The sequence below is a fragment of the Ambystoma mexicanum genome, chromosome 9 (assembly GCF_040938575.1).
Source record: "Ambystoma mexicanum isolate Mex_15411 chromosome 9, UKY_AmexF1_1, whole genome shotgun sequence".
NCBI lineage: Eukaryota > Metazoa > Chordata > Amphibia > Caudata > Ambystomatidae > Ambystoma > Ambystoma mexicanum.
The window spans coordinates 179392988-179412817 of record NC_090931.1 but is presented as its reverse complement, the minus strand read 5'-3'; the positions used below and the strand labels follow the sequence as shown (position 1 = coordinate 179412817).

The 19830-nt window shown below is 46.6% G+C and overlaps 1 protein-coding gene across 1 annotated transcript in view; it reads right to left on the bottom strand.

Annotated features, from left to right (window-relative positions):
• DDX6 (DEAD-box helicase 6) overlaps nt 1-19830 on the bottom strand; it is a 451657-nt gene that overhangs the window by 155778 nt on the left and 276049 nt on the right. The gene's annotated exons all lie outside the window — the stretch shown is intronic.

Below are 19830 nucleotides of genomic sequence, written 5' to 3'. Positions count from 1 at the left end.
AGGCTCCAAATGCAAACTGTAAGTAAACATCAAGAAATCAGACTCAGAAATGCAACATGCTCTTAAGAAATTATCTCTCGCGGAGTGGCGGTGAGTGGCAGTCTTGCAGCTGCCAGTGTTTCTTCCAGCTCTATTTTTCAAGAGGTGTGTTTCCTGCTACACCCTTCCCTACAAAAACTCATTGACACCGCGGAGCGGACGCGGAGTGGCGGTGAGTGGCAGTCTTGCAGCTGCCAGTGTTTCTTCCAGCTCTATTTTTCAAGAGGTGTGTTTCCTGCTACACCCTTCCCTACAAAAACTCATTGACACCGCGGAGCGGACGCGGAGTGGCGGTGAGTGGCAGTCTTGCAGTCATGCCAGGCAAGACGGGCCTGGCTGCCTCATCACCCTCAAAACCACCATGGTTGGACCCAGAAGACTCTTCAGGCCGCCTTCTTAGAAGTAAAATCAAGTCGCTAACCAAAAACGCAACTACATCACCCACACATCAACTCCAAACTAGTCCCCCCTTGACTGTAACGGAAACAACAGACGACCGTGACATTCTCACGAGTCCAAGCTTTAATACTAAAACAAAAATGGGAAACAGAATTTGTGTTGCCAACGTTCAATTTCCCCATCATAAAACCATTGAGAAAGGCTCTGCTACTTGTAGCGGCAAACATTTACCATCCTGCAGCGAAGCCGCCTTACCCGAGGAGGAGCTTGTAGCTCGGGGAGTAGACGCCGCGGGTTCCCCCCAGACCGCTGTGTTGAAGCCGGCCGCTGACAGCCCGCGGCCCGGGCCGGCACTCTCGGGGGTTTTGCTTGGCCCCGAGAGAGAGTCGGCGCCGCCCGCGTCGGCGCCCTGATCGATCGTTGCCTCGTCGAGGACTCGGAGGCCCCCCGGAGGGGGGTCCGCCTTGAGCCCGGAGTCGGAGCCCCCGAGGGCGCTGATAGGGTCGAATGCTCCGATCGTCCCCGCCACTGCAGCCGCGGCTCCGCGGCCCCTCGAAGGGGAGGCGGCGTTGAGCGGGCAGGCAGCGCGGGTCTCGACGGTTATCGAGGTTTACACGGCGGGGTTGGGGGGGGACCCCAATGAAGGTGCCCGGCACCCCAACCAGTCGGGAGAAGGAGAGACACAGCCAGTTGGAGCTTCTGAGACCCGCCGCCCATCGGCAATAGGGCAGGAGTGCCCGAGTGGCTTGAGAGTCAAGTACGGCTCATCAATCTTGGTGAAGGAAAGAGAAATGGTCACAGCGCCACCTATAGCTGGTTTTAAGATATCAGCAATGATACATAGGGAAACTCACATCAACTTACCAGCAAATATACCAAATCCAGAAAACAACGCTACGGCTTCAACAAGCTCAATTGTATCCCAAGAAACAAAGTCGCCATCGCAGGAGCTTAATATCACAACAAAAAAAAAAGAGATCACGACCTAGAGACGTCTCTACCAAGAAAAACTCAACCCTAGAATTGTCAAACAACCTAGCGGAACCCACAAGATTGGTTAAACCGCCACCTAAACAAACACACCCTACTAAAGCTCCTCGTGTCGGCTCTAAAACAATAAGAAAGGGCAGTAAAAAACCACAACGCCCTTTTAAGTTACTATCAGACTTTTTCAATAGACACTCCATAGCCATCCAAGAAAAATGTAAAGAGCTGACCGACGCAGAAATCCTTGAGGCAGCTGATGCAATTACAAAACCTAGTAAGCATCGTAGATTGTTACAAGCAAAACGAAGATCCCCTATCCCCCAAACAAACAATGACACCTGGCCAGCTCCGGACATCGATCCAACAAAATGGCACTTCTCAGGCCAAGTGTCCTCAAAAATACCACAAATTATCCAGGAAGAGTTGGGGACTTCGCAGGTCCGAAACTTGGCACAACTATCTACAACTAATCAAACACCAGTCCCAGAAAGCACTACTTCTGCGGAAACCTTCACCAGTGATCAAGAAGTGCAGAGTCGCACCCAGACTTTCACGCAAGAGCAAGTCGAAGGAGAGAGCTCTGTTCCTCTCCAAACCACCTCGGCACCACCAAAGCAAACTGGTTCCATGATCATAAACCCCACTCAATTTCTGATACAAGACCAACAAACGACCAACAACATACTACATCAACCAAACGACAGCACCGAGCACAAAGATCAGGTTCTGTCGACCTCACCTCAACAACTAAGCGAGCCCTCAAGATTAATCCCACAAACTCAAGACAAAGATGGTGGAAGTCAGTATTCTGTCAACTAGAAACAAGTTACAGTTTGAGAAAACTTTAGATTCTTTCTACTCAAACCTAGACAATTATAGTAACCAAAGAAGACATTCTTATGACTTCCCCCCTAGAAGATCATCAAACATCATTGTACCCCCCATACGACCATCAACTCCTGGGACAATTAAATCAGCTGTTCATCGTGACACCAATGCAACTGACCCACATCCAAAAAAGCTTGACACTTGTACTTTAATGTCAGCACTATCGATAGCCCTCAACCCTTTCATTAAACTATACGAAACAATAGCGGACTCGTTGAAAGACCACACAGCGATTCAAACTTCAATGCTGAACAAAATAACTTTTTTAGAGGGTTATATCATGGCACAAGAATCAAAGATCTCCGCATCTACGATCAAACTGAATCAAGATCAGAGTACCGATCCACCTCAAAAATTGGCTCCAATTGCGTGCTATACCTCCCAGGTCATCTCACAAACAAACTCAGAAAATACCCAAATTTCTTCATTTATCGATCTAACTGTCCCACCCACTTTCTTGACAGAAAAAACCAAGTTGATAAAAAGGGTAGAAAAAACAAATTCTCACCAACAAGGATCAATACCAATAACACCCTTAATCCAACAAGTGAATTCAACAAATTCAAAAGCAATAGACGCTCAAAGAGACCTCTTTATTTCATCAAAAATAAAGGATAAATCAAAGAAAACTGAGGTGATAAGCAGAGTCGAAAAAGAAACACAAAATGTATCTCCTAGAGGAATAGAAGCATTTCTAAATGACGAAGAAATGATGAACATCTCGCAACATATCAGTGACCAATCAACCACTTCGACCCGAAACTCAGAAGAAATTTTCGATCCACCTACAATCCCTACACTGCAGGTAGGAAACTCCAACAAAGAAACAAAGACTAGAGAATCTCCATTTCTAACTCTAGAGGAACGAAGAACGCGACTGGCCACGACCAACCACAAATTTAAAGATCCTGCACTTGAAAAGTCCTTGATAGCCCCTAAAACGAACGATCCAAAACATGAAATTGAAAGACGGGAAAAATCTTTTTCGAGTAAACAGTCGGCAAGACGATCCCATAGATCGCATAACAATTCCCAACGTTCGTGGCCAAAAGCACAACCAAAGAAATTTTCAACAAGAGCCCCCAGCAAGGAAGCCCAGCGACCAATTTACAAATCAAAAATCACAAAACACCACACAAAACCTCTAATACGATGGATATTGAAATTAGAACAGATCCCGGGAAATCACGATGAGGTAACTCTAAATAGAAGATCGGTTATGGATCTATTCAGCTACATTCCGAAACTACGAGTAGTGAAGTCTGATCTCCAAATCGTCGACCCGAGCCACCAAGGATCCAGGGCAATTTCACACTTATACATAGCGTCATACGCAACAAAAAATGCCCTGGAACCCGCCCTAGAAGAACTTTTAATAATGGGCTACGACCTCACCGAATCTTCAAGAGAAATTAAAACTTGCAACTACCAAGTTAATAAAGATTACTTGGCATCTACAAAAATAACAGAATATTCCCAGTCTTTACATCAAAAACACCACCAATCATCAAAAAAAACGACCAACGGCCCAACCTTGGATCAAAATCCTAAACAGTCTGAAAGCACCAATAAACCAAAATCTAAGGAGCCATCTAAAGACCCGGAAAACCTAAACCCAGAGCATAGAGAGCGGGCTGGTAGACTGACGTTCCCAAAAGAAGGTCAAAAACTTCAAAGAACAGTTCAGAATGAACCCCACCCAGTGACAACAAATCCATCTTCAAACCCACCTCTACTTTCTCTCTGGTCATGGTTACCAAAGGCCCTAAAGTTAAACAAACAAAAGTAGCCATTCGAGAACACGATCAACATCAACACAACAGATCGTCTAAACGCAAACGTCCAAAACCAAATAAAATTGTGCTCGTGGAACACCAGAGGTTTCCTTCATTTAACATCAGGACCTTCAAACCTAACAAACTATGATATTGTCTGCTTACAAGAGACATGGCTTATACACTCTCCAGTACTTGATGGCTATGAAACCCACACAGTGTTAGCCAAGAAAGGCTCTTTAGGCCGTCCAACGGCCGGTCTCCTGATAGCAATCCGTAGCGGACGAGGTCTCGTAAATTCGCAAAAGCTAAAAGAAAACCACTTCATGCTGATGGTAAAGTTAAATTGGATTACCAAAAAAAGAGAATCGTCTAAAACCTTGCTACAGACACTTATAATTGTGACCATCTATTGGAACCCAGCCACTATTGAAAGTTCAAGATTTATCAACACAATAGAACAAGAACTGGACTGGGTGCAAGTTACACATAAGCCTGACCACGTAATCTTATGTGGGGACCTCAACATAAACAGTCAACCCTTGGCAAACTCAAAGGGACATAGATCGAAAAAATTAGCAGCAGACCAGAGGCCGACAAAATGGCAAAACTTAATGAAGTCTAGATCTTTTGACAACTTGGATCTAACATTTCCCGACTCTAATAGACTTCCAACTTGGGAAAGAGCAAATTCATCCTCCACAATTGACTACATCTTTGTATCTCGTTCTCTACTACCCCACATAATCTCCTTTAAAGTGATTAAAACAAAGGAAAGTGACCATAATCTACTAGAAACAATTTGGTCTACCTCCTCTCCGATTAACCACACCATGACCTCAGATATTGAACTTTCCACGCAAGGAACAAGACTCAGATTAACGGAAAAAGCAATAACTACTATCACAGCGCAATACAAAGACTACAGTAATCAACCCCCTAGGACAGACGTGGACTACCTGCCCCTATTGACCATCTTTAAAGCTCCTCAAAAAAAAAAGAAGACTCCACCACCAGACCGAAACCATACCTATGACACATTAGTCACGGAAAAAAAAAAAGAGAACTGAGGAGAATAAAAAGACAAGCAAAAGGGTTGGAGCCCTCATCAGCACTCGAGACCATTAAATTGGCCGTTAAAGACTACAAATCATGGTTAAAATGCTACCGCCATAAGTTGTACCAACAAGACGCGGAAAATATTCTCATGGCCATCACCAGAAACAACGCCAGAGACTTTTGGACCTTACTTCATTCAACTGCACCAGGAGATCGACCATGCCAAATAAATGGAATTGGTCAACTGACCTGGGAACACCACTTTCAAACCCTTTTTAAGAGTCCAACTATCAAAACCCCTTTGATGGAACCAAACGAAACCCCCTGGATCAGTGTGGACAACATTGAGGACATCATTGCCTTAATTAAAAAGTTAAAACCATCACGTGCGCCTGGACCAGATGGCATCACGAACCTCGATTTGAAATCCCATCCAGAGACTTGGGCTCCCCTTTTGAGCCAAATATTTAAACGCTGCACAACCACAAAATCAATTCCATCTTCATGGACTTGTGCAAACGTCGTCCCTATCTACAAAAAAGGGGATAGATTAGACCCAGCGAATTATCGCCCTATCGCCCTCCTTGACCCAATAGGCAAAATGTTTGGGTCCTTGCTGCTAAAACATTTCACTACTTGGGCCAAAGACTCCCCGTGCCACGACAAGCTCCAAACTGGCTTTAAAAAGAACCTGGGGACTAATGCCAACATTTTGATATTGAGTGCCCTCAAAAGCAAAATCTTGGAGGGTCGCCCACGTCTATATATCATCTTCGTCGATCTCACACAAGCTTTTGACAAAGTCGATCGAGAAAGACTGTGGAGAAAGCTTACCCTATGGAGATGTCCATTAGACGTACTCAACCCAATTAAAGCCCTCTACTCAAATACTACCATGAGGGTCCGCCTGAACAAGCAAGGCACTCTAACACAAGCAATAACAACAAACAGAGGCGTTAAACAGGGATGTCCACTAGCACCGGCTCTGTTTTTGTCCTATTTAGGCGACTTCCAGGAAACGGAAACAAAGATTAGAGTTTTTCCGCCTAAACTCGGAGGAGAACAAATCAGTCGCCTACTCTACGCCGACGACCTGATTTTGCTGGATAATACCCCCATTGGCCTTCAACGTCAATTAACAAATCTTCAACTCTACATGACGTCAAACAATTTGGAAATAAATGAATCCAAAACAAAAATGATGATAATAGAGAAATTCTCTAAAAAGAAATCGGCACCGAATTTGAAACTTGGCACTACTACCATTGAAAAAGTCAAAACTTTTAAATATTTGGGAGTCACCCTAGATAGCTCATACAAAGAAAAAGCAATGCAAGAGTCCCTACGCGCCAAAACTACCAAGCTAGCCACACAAGGAAAGGCGATTGACATTAAATATGGTAGATTCTCAATTAGACCTGTAAGAGATTTCTACAAAATGAAAGTTATCCCATCCTTGACATATGGCGCCGAAGCAATGCCGAACCTTCCCCACGACTTATGGCCAAAATTAGAAGCAAACTTCTGGCGCCCAATTTTGGGCCTGCCGAAAACAACTCCGATATCAGTAATTAGACGAGAACTAACTCTCTCCTCGCTAAAATCAATTGTGGATTGCAATAGCGTCATGCTTTATCGAAAATGTAGACAGAAAGAAACGCTTTACGCATACCAACTGACAAGTGAAGAAATCCGACTGGGTACTTGCCATATGCTCACTCGATGGGAAAGTAAAGTCTTGAACATCCTAGACTCAGTTGCCTGTAACACAGAAGATCTCATCACAAACCCCGTTCGAGTTGTCAAGAAAATCAAAGAACTTGACTGGATCAACACCAATGACTGCCTCAAAATACAAACTTTCCAGTCACCTTCCTCCTTTCTCTAAGAAACTTGACGCTATCCAACCTTTTCTGAAACTATTCCCAAATAGAGCGGCCCGAAATTATTTTTTAAAAATAAGATTGAACCTTCTAGAAACCAATGAAATACTGGCGATTAGACATCAATCCTTATCCAGCTTCTGCCGTCTCTGCAAGTCCACCACGGACAAGGAAACCATACGCCACCTCCTCCTGAACTGTCCGGCGACAATAGAAATTCGTGACAGATACCTGACAGACATTTTTACAAATTTTACTCTTCAAAGCGAAGAAACGTGTTGGAACAAACTGTTGGACGGAGACAAACAGGCATGGCAGTTGGCAACTATAAACATCATGAAACACATCCTTAACGTGCTTCTTCCAACACAGACTGAATGAAAAGTTCCACCGTTTCTTCCGTTTCTCTCGAACAATTCTTTCCTCTCAACTTTTGTTAAAAAATCTAGAAAGATTATATACAAATAATAAAAAAAAAAAAAAAAAATTATCTCTTGAAAATGTTTCCATCCCAGAGTCTAGGTCTTCCAGTCCTAAGAGACCTCGCAGGCCCAAGGAAGCCGCGAGTATGTATGACGTGAAGCTTGATATTTTGGATTGGTTGGTTGCTTGGGATTCAGGGTTTCACAGGGAATCAGTTGATTCCTTGGCTTTTGTCTAGGCCCCCCCAGGTTGCAAGTGATGCTGTAATGGAGGTGGGGGGAACTTGAAAGATTGGAGTATGAAAATGTAAAGCTAGCTTTAATGACATGCATTACTTACCGTAAAAGCATTTCTGATGGTTGCATCTGCTTAGATTCACATGCTGTGCATATAGTCCGACATCCAGTGGTCACCGCGGAGTATTGCATCTTGTTTTTTGAAAGTCAAAAGGGGACTTCGACATAGGCGTGTCTGTAACACTATCCCTATAGTGACATGTAGTATACCCAAAATCCCTCACGCGTCAAGGTCCCTCTGATTGTATTTTTTCTGCCACTTGGGAGCCTATGACTAACGTGAGTGATTACAGAAAAGAGAAAGCAATAAGACGTCTATGTTCCTTCCATCCCAACGGGGGAGGAAGGGTGGGCGCATGTGAATCTAAGCAGATACAACCATCAGAAATGCTTTTACGGTAAAGTAATGCATGTCTTCTGATGTTTGTTAATCTGCTTAGAATCACATGCTGTGCATAAACTAGCGAGCAGTACCCAGAGTTGGAGGTGGGTTGTGAGAAGGAACAGTAGAGAAAAGGTGTCCTAGTACTGCTTGTCCCACATGAGAATCAGATCTAGAATGAGCATCTAGACAATAGTGTTTTGTAAAGGTGTGTACAGAACTCCAAGTTGCCACTTTGCAAATGGAGTCAAGGGGAACATTTGCAATGAAAGCTATGGATGTCCCAGTGCCCAGAGTAGCGTGTGGCCTAGGCCTGAAGGGCAGTTCTCTCTTAGCAAGAGAGAAACCGAGTGATGCACTGGACAATCCATCTAGAGATAGTGGATTTGGAAACTGCATCTCCTTCTCTTCCTGCCGCCACTGAGACAAACTGATTAGTCTTTCTTAGTGAACGAGTTCTTTCCACATAAAACATGACCGCCCTGCGCACATCGTGTCTGTAGGCTCTTCTCTCCCAAGTTTGAAGGGTTTTGAAAGAACGTTGTTAGTTCTATAGATTGGTTGACATGAAACTTTGAAATTAATTTTGGTGCAAACCTCGGGTGTGTGCGTAGGACCACCTTATTTTTGTGAACTGTTACAAAGGGGTTTAAGGTAGAGAGCGCTTGTAGTTCACTCACTCTCCTGATGGAGGTAAAAGCTATTAAGAAAGCAGTCTTAAGTGAGATCTTTAAGGCTTGCCCTATGGATGGGCTCGAAGGGGGTGCCCATTAGCCTGGTTAACAACGTTCAGGTCCCATCCAGGAGCTGGGTTAGATATAGGCGGGTGAATCCTTTTCACTCCCTCCATAAAGGCTTTAACTGGAACTTTCCACCAGGACACCTTATGTTGTGACGTAGTGTAGGCAGAGATTGCGGCTAGGTGAACTCTAATGGGATTAAAGACTAGACCTGAGTCCAGTAAGTGAGTCAGGTATAAGACAATATGAGTGGGAGAGCAGTCAACAGGGTTGATGCTCTTGAGTTACACCAGATGACAAACCGTTTCCACTTACTGGAGTAGCAGTAACGAGTGTTCGGTTTCTGTGCCTCCCTGAGAATGTCCTGAGTGAGCTGTAAATGTCCAAATTCTATGACCTCAGGAGCCAGACTGCCAAGTGCAGGGTCTGCGGGCATGGGTGCGGCAGGCCCCTGTCTTGCGACATGTTGTACGGGCATGGTAGTTTCACCGGAGGACATAGTGACATCTCCCTCAGATGAGCGAACCAGGGTTGGCGGGCCCACATGGGAGCCACCAGCATCATTGTTACTGGTTCCTGGTGCATCTTGTGCACTATCTTGTTGAGAAGAGGAGTGGGGGGCGGGGGGGCAAATTTCCCTGACCATGTTACCCAGAGTCAGTTTCCCTTGGAGCGGTTCTGGGATTACCTGGAGGTGTAATCTTGGCATTGCGAGTTCTCCAGAGTTGCTAACAAGTCGATCTCTGGGAAGCCCCATTCTGCAAAAACGTTGGAGACGATGTCTCAGTGTAAGCACTATTCATACTCTGCAGGTAGAGGGAATTCTCTGCTGAGTCCCGTCTGCCAGAAGACTGAGGTCCCCTGGTACATGTTGTGCTAATAGGAACATGTGTTTGAGAGCCGACAGATGTTCTGAGACAGCTTGGACAGTCCTAGAGAGTGAATGTCCCCCGCTTGTTTAGGTAGTACATGGCCGTGGTGCTGTCTGAGGATCAGCACTGTCTTTCCTTGCAGTTGTGTCTGGAAGGCCGTTAGTGCTTTGAAGACCGACAACAATTGCAGTATGTTTATATGGTTGAATGCCACACTTGACGTCCAAACTCTGTGCAGTCTGATGGGACAGGTGAGCCCCCCCTAACCCCCCCATCATGTGAGGGATGCGTCTGTGGTTAGAGTGGCTTCCACTGCGGGGGTGGTGAAGGACAACCCCTTCATGAGGTTTTCCTTCGACCACCACTGCAGCGAGCGAACCAGGGCATGCGTGACAACTACTTGATCGGTCCATTGTCCGCTGGCCTGACAACTGGCTGTTGAGCCACTCTGCATTGGGCACAGGCGCGCGTGAGGAACCAAGTAAATACATGACGCCATCATTCCTAGCAACCGCATGGCTTTGCGTACCATCACCTCTCGACCGGCTACATAATGAGGGATCTGAAACAGCATGTTTTGGACCCTCTCGGAGAGGAAGATGAGGCCTTCCCTTGTTCGAATTAGAGCCTGTAGGAATTGTCTGATTTGGCTGGGGTCTAAACTGGACTTCTCGTTGATGGAGAAGCCCAGGTGGAACAGGAGATCTATCGTCTTTTGGGTATTTGAGAGGCATGTTTTGCAAGAATCCCCCGTTATGAGCCAGCAGTCATGGGAAGGATAAACTGGAATGGACAACCTGCGCAGATGTGCCGCTGCCATTGCCAGTACCTTTGTGAACACCCTTGGTGCTGATGCTATGCCGAAGGGCAGAACTTTGAACTGATAGTGTTTGCCTTCTATCATGAACCCGAGGTATTTCCTGTGCGCTGGCAACATTGAAATATGAAAGTATGCATGTTTCATGTGCAGTGTTGCCATGTAATCCTCCTGTGTGAGCAGGGGGATTACCCCCTGCAAAGTCACCATACGAAATTTGAGGTTTTGCAAATTTGTTCGCTGGGCGCAGATCTACTACAGGGCGCATGGTTAGATCCTTTTTGGGTACAAGGAAGTACACTGAATAAATACCCTCCTTTCCTGTGACAGAGGCATGACCTCTATGGATCCTTTTTGCAGCAGCGATTCCACTTCCTGAAGGATGAGAAGGTGTTCCCAATTTGAGAAGTCTTCCCTTTGGAGGTCTGAATGTCGGGGACCGGCTGAACTCGATACAGTAACTGGGCTATAGTTGACAGTACCAAACGGTCCATGGTAATCCCCTCCCATTCCTGGAGAAAAGATATTAACCGGCCCCCGACCGGGGATGCATGGGAGGGGACCTGAATTTTCGGGTCATTTAGTGATGGTGGCGGGGGAGCCTCTCTAGTAGGGCCCCGACCCCTCCCTTTGCCACAACGTTGGCCTCCGAGCATACAGCGTGTTGTAACCACTGGGTTCCTTGAGGGGAGGACCAGTTGCTGAGGTTGTCGTTGGCAACGAAAAAAAGCACCTATTGCCATATCTGCGCTTATTGTGGGGGGGGTGGGAGTGGGGGGTTCTTGTGATCTGGGCCAGGGTTTTTAAGGTCTCATGCTCCTTTTTCACAGTTTGCTGTGCGTCAACTGCCTTTCCAAACAAGTTGGAGTCCTCCGGGGTTTTTTTTTTTTTTTTTTTTTTTTTTTTTTTTTTTTTTTTTAAATGGGTGACGCCTGTGTCTCTCTGGCTTGAACCCCGAGTTCCTAAGCCATGCATGCCTTTTAAGGAGTACGCCCTGGACTAAGGAACGGCCAGCCGTTTCCACAGCATCTAAAGTATTTTTAATGATGCTGTGGTTCACTTGAGTGCCTTCTGTAACAGTGGCCAAGAGACGGGTGCGAAGAGGTTCAGGGACTTCCTGTAGGCCTTCGCGCAACAGGCCCCATTGGGCATCAGCGTAACTAGCCAACAGGGTGGTATTGTTGGCAATACACGTAGCGAATGCCGCCGAGGCTATAATCCTCTTACCGAGAGCAGAAAGCTTTTTCCCCTCTTTATCAGGGGGTGCTTCACTGGTGTACAGAGGAACCCCCGCCCTTTTCCTCATGGTCACCACCAGAGAATCTGGGATAGAATGACCCCTAATGTATAAAGGATCTGAGGGTGAGGGGCTAAAAAGCTTCTCAATCTGTGGGTTAACAACCCTGACTTAAGGCTTGCGTAGACAGAGGGAATGAGGCGCCTCTCTAGCTGGTGGCGTTTCTTTGATGATTTTCTCAGCAAAATCATCCTCTGGGGCAGTCTCCCCCATATCCATCTGAAAATGTACAGCTGCCTTGCGTAGCATAGCATTAAACGTGGGCCGATCGTCCACAGGCAAAGGATCTCTGACAGGAGTAGTCTGTGGAGAGGCCAGATCTAAAACCTCAGGATCAGTCGACGCCCCCGGGGACTGCCATGGCTGTGGCTCACACACCGGGGTCTTCTTCAAAGCCCCCTACAGGATATTGCAGGTCTTCAGTATCTATGAATTCATCATCTCCCTGAGTGTGAACATGAGGGTCCTCTTCAGTGAGGTCATGTGTATAGTTCATCCTCCTGGGGGTCAAATAGTCTTGGAACTTTGGCTAAAGGGTCTTGACGGATTACATCCTTTGGCCTTTAAGGTGTAGTGTGCTCAGAAATGGACACAAGCCTATCCAGCCTGTTCATACAGGTTTCAATCTTTCCCTGGTCCAGTGGGAAGAACCAGAACGGTCTAGTGGCGGAAAGGCTTGCTCTTCTGCCTCCAGGCGTCAAGATCTCTACCACAAAGTGGAGGAAATCCCTCGCCCTCCCCCCCCCCCCCGTCCTTTGAGAAGCCTTCCCGTGGGACATACTAATAGTACCTCTGGGTCTCTCCTTCAACCTAGGGGAGCGTTTCGGCGTTCCCATCGCACCTTCGCTAGGTCTGTGTTTCCTTGACCTCAGCAGGCTTCGGCGGCTCCTTCACCCGCCGTTTGAGAGTCTTCCCAGGGCTGATCGGAACTAGTTTTCGGCAGAGCCGGAACCTTGCCTTTGACGGATGCCTTCTTGCGATGCGTCTCGACGGATGATACTTTAGGGGTAGCGCCCTTTGCATTCGATGGCGCAGTCGCTATGCACGAATGCGGCTGCGGGGAGGGCTGCCGACCTTTACGGTCGGCAGGGCGGCTGGCTGTGTTGGCGCAGAGGCCTTCTTCGGCTTACTCGAAGAATGGCCGGGGGTGTGTTTTGTGACGTGCTATTGTCTGTCAGTCGCCGGGGTGTACATCCCCAAAAGCATGGCCAGAGCAATACCTGTCTGGGCCGGGTACAGACGCCACAGAGCGAGAGCGCTTTGTTAGGGGGTCAACAACCTCCGTTATGGAGGTAGAGTCATCACCTTCACCCTCTCTTCGCACTCAGCAGCCACTGCAGCGGGCGAGGAATCAGCCTTTGACATCCCGTAGGCGGCCCACCTTTTAACCCTGCATTCCTTCAGAGTTTTTGGGCAAAGGAGCTTACAGGCCGCGCAACCAGCTTCATGTTCGAGGGGTAAGCAGCGGTTACACCAGTTGTGCTGGTCCTTCCACGGGAATTTGCCTTTACAAACTGGGCAAAATCTAAAAGGAGTCCTCTCCATAGCTGAGGACGTAACAAGTGATAACGACCCGGAAGAAAGGGAAAGGCATTCTGGTATGAGACAGAAGTATCCACCCCGACCCCACTCTCCGTACTGTTTAGGGCGGCGAGGCCGGGCCACGTGGTCGGCAGCGCCGATAAAATCACAGTCCGTCGAACCACCGCCCGTTGAACATCTGGTCTCGGCGGAGATGTGGAATGGCTGTCGAGCGAGGGCTGGAGGTGTTCATAATTAACAAAATCGACCAAGGGTCGAGCAATGGCAATGTCTCTTACGAGCTCTGCTTAAGGCGACCAGTATTCTGGGTGGAAAAAAAAAACAATCTGAGGGACCTCGACACGTGAGGTATTTTGGGTACACTACACATCACTATAGGGATAGTGTTACAGACACACCTATGTGGACGTCCCCTTTCGACTTTCAAAAAACAAGATGCAATACTACGCGGTGACCACTGGATGTCAGACTATGTGCACAGCATGGGATTCTAAGAAGATTAGCAAACATCAGAAAGCTAGATTTGGGAAAACGCCTTCCCAGTACCTTAAGAGGTTTAGGACCCTCAAAAAGAATGAAGATAGCCCTTGGGCTTCCTGGGTGTGTGAATGTTTGAGGAACTTCGATGGTTGGGTAAAGGGTTACACACTTTTGAAGGAATGAGAAATCTATTTTTGTTAGAATCTACTTTTGATGGCTGCTCTGAGGTGAGAAAGCACTTGGCTGACTAAGAGCTTGATCCCAAGAAGCTAACAAAGGCTGCTGACTTGTGGGTTGCCAACAGGGCTACTCAAGGATTCTGGGGCAACTCAGAAACCAGGTGAAGGGAAGCAGCAAAAGAAAGATGGCAAAGAGAATTATAATACCTCCAATCCAAAAGTGGGCCACAAACAGAAAAAGGGTAAGCCACAAGGAAAACCGAATCAGGCTAGTGAAACCTCTGGTGCCAAACTAGAGGGACCTCAGCAGAAGGCCCACCACCCCCCCCACATTTGTCAAAACATGTGGAAAATGTTATGCTTGTGGGTGAACTGACCATGTGAAAGGGGATTCCCAGATCCAAGGGTAAGCCTTCAGGGGTCTACACTGCCTCCTTAGCATTCTCCCCAGATGGAGAAGTACATATGGTAAGTGGAAACTTTCAATTACTGGCTGAAGACCCCATTGGAGTCTCTGCCAGTGCTTCTTTAGTGTCTGTGGCAACAGCAGAATTTAGATGTCTGGAATTTTATTCCAGATAACACAAGAACATTACAAGGACAGTACTTGTAAATGATCAGGAGACCCCTGCCATTTGAGACACTGGTGCCAGTATTAGTGGTGGATGAAACTTTTCAAACCAGAGGATGTTGCTAAGGCACCCAAAGGCCTCACTAAACTTGCTAGAGGTCCTGTCCTAATGCTTCTAAGACTGCCACCTCTCATCCAGTGCAACACCAGGACTGTCCGAATACCTTTTAGTGTACAAAGTGAGGTGCCTGGGAGAGTCCTGTTGGGGAATGACTTTAAAAAAACTTGGGAGTTGTAACAAGCACTGCTAGGCCTCCTAATAAAAGGAAACCGGAACAGACAAAGAAGGCCAGAGAGTACCTTCAAGGACTTTCCAGAGGATGTTACAGAAGAAACTAACACCCAGTCCACAGGAATTACTAACTGCTATTTCCAAGAAGAAAGTGAAAAAGCCAGAGAACACTCCTGTGCAACCAACAAGGACATCCCTGAGAAGACTGTCCAAAGTCACACCTGGACTGCTCCACCATCTGAGGCAGAGTGTGAGAAACAACCAGGAGAAGTTGAATCAGCTGCTGAGGATTCAGAGCTGAAGACCTTCCCCATGTTGGAGATCTGGATCATAAAGACCATCCTGAGCTGCAGTCTTTACTGGCAGAAGGTGGCCCCTGGAGGGGAGACTTCGGTAGAGGTCAAAGAGTGTCCTACTCTTGAAGGCCTTCACCATCAGCCAGCTTCCCAGCTGGACGGACATGAGCCAGGGAAGCACAGGTTGTACTGGGAAGATGGCTCACGTGCTTTTTAGCCATCGGTGTTTGCAGTCAGGGAAAAGTCATGGTAGTTTGTTCTAAAACAACTGCCACCAGCCATTTCGAGAGGAAAAGGGTAGCAGAGGATTGCTGCATGAGTTTCTAGACACAGGGGACACTAGGTAACCCCTTCAGCACACTATACGAAGATGGTGTGCGCTGGGTCCAAGAATTTAAAAAGACCAGTAAAGTCAATTTAACCATACTTTCTCTGGGAAACAGTTTATCCCAGAGAAGGCGTTTAAACTTTGGGACAGCCAAAAAGGCTTCCCTGTGTCACTGCACTGAGGGTGTTGTGACACATGAAAAGATGATGCCTATGGAGTTATCTAAAACTCCTTAATAAAAAAACAAGAGTAAAACGCACATCAAAATACACAAGTGGGGAAAAAGGCTTGAAAACTCTCCAGGTAACAATATCAAGTACTCAAAATCCAGCAAAGTTGCTGGGGTCTCCAAGGTGAAGGGAATTAGCACATTTATGAGAATGCTCCTGTAACACTTAGATCCTCCAACCTCTTCAGGCAATCGATTTATATTTGTTGTAGTAGACCATGTTACTAGGTATCCTGAAGCTATACCTATGAGGACTGTTACAGCTCAGGCTGTTGCCAAGGCCCCACTTGGTATTTTTACCAGGGTAGGTTTTCCTGAGAAAGTCCGCGCTGACAGGGGATCCAACTTTATGTCCCACTACATGCAGGCTATGTGGAAAAACTGGAGGGACTTACAAGATCTCAACTGCCTACCATCCCCAGACGAATGGGTTGGCAGAGAGGTTTAACAGAACTATGAAGAGGGATAGGTGCTTTAGAAGAACCACTTAGAAGAAAGTGGGACCTTCTACTGCCATGCCTTCTCTTTGCTTCTAGAGAAGTACCTCAGGAGGGAGTTGGATTTAGTCCCTTTTAGCTTCTCTATGGTCATCCAGTTAGAGGTTTGTTGGCCCCAATTAAGGAGAGGTTGGAGAGTGCTCCTACCCCCAAGCCAGGAAAGTCACCGACTATATGCTAGGTCTCCGGAGGAGAATTACATGACAGAAGCATCTGATAACTTCAAAGCAGGTCAGGCTCTGGTGAAGCATGGGCAGGACCAGAAGTCCAAGATGGTTGAGTTTACTCAAGACCAGCAAGTTCTAGTTATGGTACCTACAAGGCAGAGGGCCTTACAGGACAAATGGATTGGATCCTTCAAGGTTGTGGGAAAACTTTGAGAGGTCAATTATTTGGTGGACTTCAAGGAGGCCACCAGAGTCTTTCACACCAACCTTCTAAAAGCCTATGTCTCTAGCCCAGAAGTGGGAGCTTTGCTTCTAGCTACTGCTCAGGAGGAGAGTCAACCTCAGCCTGACCTTCGCGGACAACCTTTAGATGGGAAGATAGGAGTTAATCTCTCTACTAAGCTGAATTTGGAACAGGAGGAGTGCAAGTTTGTTAAATCAGTTTGCCTCCCTGTTTTCACTACCACCAGGCTTGACCCCCCCTGGGCCAGCATGATATTCTCATTGGTGACTGTTTACCTGTTAAAAGCAGAGGTTACAGTATGTCAGACCATGTAAGAACCCACATAAAGAAAAAGGTCAACAAGATGCTTGATCTCGGGGTAATAGAGCCATCTACATGTCCATGGTCTAGTCCAGTTGTACAAGTGCCAAAGGCCGGATCCAAGCAGTTGAGATTCGGTGTGAACTAAAGAGCTCTTAATGCAGTGACAAAGACTGATGCCCATTGTTAGGCACAATTGCATGCAGTACCCTCTGGGACCACCACACACAATTAGGATTACAGGTATAAGCACGACCAACCTTTGGTATAAGTCTGCACCACACAGTTTGTTGGTAGCAAGCTGAGCAGCCAGGCTCATCTCAAGAGCGAATGTGAGCAGTACAAGTAGTTACACAGAGTACTTTCATTCACCGTGGTTCAAGTAGACACTTATACTCAAGGTTTCTTGGTAACACTTCTACATTTATTACACAATCATTTAGAAAACAGTTCACTAGATGGAGGCAACTTATATACCAATACGCTACAATACAAAACTAAGATTCTGAGACAGTTTGAACTCCCCTGAAATAGGAGCCAAATGGCAGTTCAGTTACTTAGCAATGAAGTAAGTAGAATAGATCACATACTTTCTAGGCAGTGCAAATAGTTTCAGTTCACCAGAAGTGTTCAATTCAAGTCAATAGGCCAGGCCAAAGTCAATGGGCTAGTGTTCTGGACATGAAAAGGCAGTTCTGGTATCAAACGGTAAAGTCTTTGCAAAGGTTCTCAGAAGTAGTTTAGGCGTGAAAGAATCATTTGTGGGGTCACAAGCTGATTAGGCCTGCGAGTTGGGAAAGTTTCACAAACTTTCACAGCGAGAGTGGCGTGCCCTCAATCGGGTTGGCACAGTACCTTTTTATGAAGAAACAAATGTTGCTGAAGTCGTGGTTCCTGGCAGTTCCTGCAGATCTCGCTGTTCCTGAGCCTCAGTGGTGGGAACAAGAGGGAGGATGTCAGGGGACTCTTGCAATGCACGGGATACTTGAAAAAAGCAAATAAAATGGAGTCACTTCAGTTCCAGTAGCTGTAGATGCAAGAACACAGTAGCTGTAGATGCAAGAACACAAACTGGTGTCCCTCTCCCTGGTTAATTTTAACCAGCCTTGAGAATGGTCTTATGAGTTGATTGGTCCCACTAACACAAAGGACGGAGTATTGACATTGTTGGTTATGTTTGGGTACAACTGTCCTTTGAAGGGAGACAAACTTACTGCAAGTTATATGTGGCGCTCAAGGGTTTTGCCATAGTTGGTTGGTGGGAACAAGCAGCTCTAAAGATTAGAATTCATCCAGGAGAAATCAAGCCTATTTTGAGTGTCATGGATAAATGTTGCGATTCTCCTGATAGCTTGGTCCAGAGATTTCCTGAAATATTTAACGATAGGATTGGAATGCTTAAGGGCTTCAAACATCGCATTGTCCTGAAAAGAGGAGCGAGACCTGTTGTGCATAAGTTGAGAAATATACCGGTTGGAACATGTGATCCTTTGAAGAAAGAATTGGAAAAGTTGTGTTCTCAAGATATCATCGAACCGATAGAAAGCGTCCTTGGAGCGTCTGTCGAATGGAGTTTGGCAATTTAGACCTGCAGCAGGGCTTCACCCGGCAAACGGTCCAGGAGCTGCAGCAACCGTCCTCTTCCAGCTCGTCTTCGGTTCTTTCATTCCAGTGGTAGACTGCTTTCCAGTCCACGAGACTCGCCTTTTAAACCGTTCTCTCACCTTTATATTCCAGCCAAGCTGTCACTCACCCAGCCAGGTGGCTGTTCTTGCCGGACAGTCAGCCAGCCCATCACACCAGAGCACATTTGAGTCTCATAGGAGACTAAGCACAGGGAGTTTCTGGCTCCTTCCTCACTTCCTGCCCACCCCAGACACTTGTGCGCCAGAGGCGGTCTTCAGTCCAGAAGCCCGCCAAAGGCACACGAACAAAGGGACCAAACCTGGTTTGGTGCGCAGAAACAAACACTAGAAGGACCTTTCCAAAAAGGAATGGCGAAAAAAGAAGACCGGGACCCGTAAACAAAGGGGGCTTAAGGCACCATCTTGAAAAAATTGCTCCTGTGATTTTTAGCAACAGGTGTTCGCGGTTGGGAAAAATCATGGTAGTTCATTGTAAAACCGCTGCCACCAGCCTTTTCAATAGGAAAGGGTAGCATTTGACTGCTAGATGAGTGTTTAGACACACGGGATACTATGTAACCCCTCTAGCACTCAATTTAAGATGGTGCGTGTGTTATCCAGAGAAGGTATTTAAACCTTTGGGAAGTCTAAAAGACATCCCTGTGTCACTGCACTGAGGGTGCTGTGTGACAAAAAAGATGATGCCTATGGAGTTGTCTCAAACTCCATAACCATGCGTTGATTATGCACCAACCAATGACACTAGCGACAATATGTAATGCAAATGCTTGCTGATGTACATACTCCACGGCCAATCATATGTAACAAAAATGAATGTGCAAATGACACTGAACACATTGTGTATATGTGTCCGTGCCATTATGCTTCACAAGTGTGCAATTTTCACCCGCTATGACCTTCTCTACGTGCACCCCATGTCTTAGTCGCCCAACAGTTTGCCCGCTCACACGCGCTCGCGGCTGGGCATGTCATGGTATTCATTACAACAGCTCATGACATCTTGCCGGCCCTTCCATGGGCCACCGCTTTGATACATTTTTCGAATTTAATTTTTCAATTTTAGTTAATGTGCATCAGGCACTCCAGCGAACACCCCATTAGCGAACATCTTAAAATGGCCGCCTAACTTTTTCTCAGTAACGAACGGTGAACCGACCCGGTGCACCGTTCACGGGTCTCGTGTTAGTCTACAGACACTCTGC